Source organism: Ixodes scapularis, unplaced genomic scaffold (genome assembly GCF_016920785.2).
Source record: "Ixodes scapularis isolate PalLabHiFi unplaced genomic scaffold, ASM1692078v2 PGA_scaffold4__175_contigs__length_147842914, whole genome shotgun sequence".
NCBI lineage: Eukaryota > Metazoa > Arthropoda > Arachnida > Ixodida > Ixodidae > Ixodes > Ixodes scapularis.
Window position 1 is genome coordinate 93,927,228 of NW_024609879.1, and position 2,520 is coordinate 93,929,747.

The window sequence follows — 2,520 nt, forward strand, 5'->3', positions numbered from 1 at the left end:
TGTCCCCCCTTAAACGAACAGGAGTCATGATGCCCGTTTTGTGTGTGCTACATTCTGCTGAAGGAAGTAGAGACTTGACAAGCTTGTCTAACGCTTGCACCTTGACATTGGACTTTCGTTGTCTTTGACTTTCCTTGTCTTGTTTCTCTGATCTCCCCAACAGTGCCGGTCGAAGCAGCCCCAAGAGGCAGACTGTTTGAGCCGCAACCCACGTTGCGGCCACGACATGAGGGCATGTACCAGTGCGAGTTCTGCCCTTACTTCACTCGTTATCTTTCGGATGTCACCAGGCACGAAAGGATACACACAGGCGAGAAGCCTTTCCACTGCTCTATCTGCAAGAAAGCATTTGCTGTTTGCGGTGACTTACGGATTCACATGAGGACTCACATGGGTGAGAAACCATTCCGTTGTGAGATTCGCCAGAAGGCATTTGCCAGAAGTTATGTCCTGATGATTCACAGAAGAGTCCATAGGGGCGAGAAACCGTACCAGTGTGGCACCTGTGAGAAAGAATTTGCACATAAATCCAACTTGTTGAGTCACGAGAGAACCCACAGTGGGGAGCGGCCTTACAAGTGTGAAGCCTGCGGGAATACGTATATACAGGCTTGCGATTTAAATAGCCACCGGAAACAAGTGCACTAGTGAGGGATCTGCGTCATGTAATATCTGGAGTTATGGAAGAATTCTTTCATGTTTCGCTGTGCGCTTTGCTGCGTGTCTGTTGTCCGTTCAAATTAAATTGAGAAATGGAGGCACATTTTTCAGCTCTAAACATTTTCAGTTACAATTAGGCAATGGCTGCGGTACTGGTATGTAGCATTTTTTTGTATAGTACAGTTTAGCAGTTTTTCTCTTAAGGATATTTTTTGTTTTATAATGTATAGAGCCACTTTTATCTGTTCATTTAGAGTGGATGAGGAGCATTAGGGTTTATTAATGCACCTTGAATCCTGTGTGGATTTTTGTGACAACATTTTGGAAAGTGATTCTTCCGAAGTTGTCTTGATTTCCATGCATTGTTAACCTAGTTCTTCCACTTTGCTCCAGGTTGAATTATGTTCCTGAGGTTTTAAAAAGAAATGTGTCAGTTACTGTCCTCCATTCTTTGTGGATTCAGTGAATCACAAATAAACTACTTTCCTCTACTAGGCATTGCCTTACTGCCTCGCTACTGTTGATGAGCATTCTACAAGCAACGAGCGTTACCAATCAATGTAAGGTTTAATTTCAACCTTCTTTGGACTTGATTGATATTTGCCAGCTGACAATTTGAGTATGCTTTTTGATGTCACGGCTGAACCATTTGCGTCAAATTTATTTTTGCTCCGCTACACTGCTGTTTGTTGCGATAGACGTGTAAATGTTTAAGCATTTTATCGTCAGTTTGAATAGCACACTGTTGGCTTTGCGACTTGCCTCAAACACACAATGACCTTGGAAAATCTGCAACATTTCTCCTATTCGCGGTCACTTTAAGCGTTTCGCACAACCAAGTTGAGGTCGCTAAGTGCTCGTGCACTGTAAAGAAGCACCACCATTAGGTAGACTGCATTCCTGCATGTCTGACTTTGGCTCAGTGCATCTTTGCACTAGACTCTAAAAAATTAATTTTTATGCTGAGTTGCTCGTTTTGCTGCTTCTATATAGCCCTAAAACTATTCAAGGGCACAAGCTCTCTGGGTCAAATTACTGAAAGGGCTGGATCACTGCAAAAATCAGTGCTTGAGAGTACTATCAGTGAGTTGAGCTGGGTTTATAAGTATATACAGACTTGTGACCGTTACTTGAAAAATATAATGGATTACAATTACAAATTACTGAGGCTCAAATGTAAGGGAGAACCATTACAAATTACTTTCGCTAAAAAGTAACAGATTACTTGACTTATGTTACAAATTACGTTCACATTACTTTTGCCGTACACATATCAAGAAACCAATAAAAACAATGTTGATGTTTTCAAAAATGTTCTTCAATACTACTTTCCATTTTTCATATTCAGGAAAAGATAAAAAAAAACACGATAGAAAGAGGCAGGGCCTACTTGGCATTGTCTTGATCTTTGTTTTTTTGCATATTTGTATAGGCCTTGCACATTTTTATTCTGGTTCTAGTGACCAGCGTGTTTTATTTTAGGCTACTCTCTTCACAATGTTTTTTTTTTTTGCTGAACTTGCTTGCTTTATGCTGTTAAATCACCTACTTATATTGCTTCACTTTCTGTATTATGTTGATATAATAGTAACGAGTAATTGAAGTAATCCGTAAGCAATAATTGTAATGAAAATACGTTACAAATTACTGCTGCAGAAAAGTAACATGACAGTTAGAAAATTACTTTAAAAAGTAACAGATTATAAATAATCCGTCACCTGTAACGGATTACATCCCAAGTCTGAATGTAGTTACCGGCATGGTCATTTTGCCCTCATAGAAATGAAACAAACTACACCAACGTTACGTTACAACTATGACACTTGAAGTTGAGATGTTTTTCTGCCATACAGGAGAGAT

The 2,520-nt window shown here is 39.8% G+C and overlaps 1 pseudogene; it reads left to right on the forward strand.

The window, feature by feature from the left end:
- Window positions 1-763, forward strand: LOC115319861 (annotated as a pseudogene).
- Window positions 764-2,520: the final 1,757 nt, after the last annotated feature.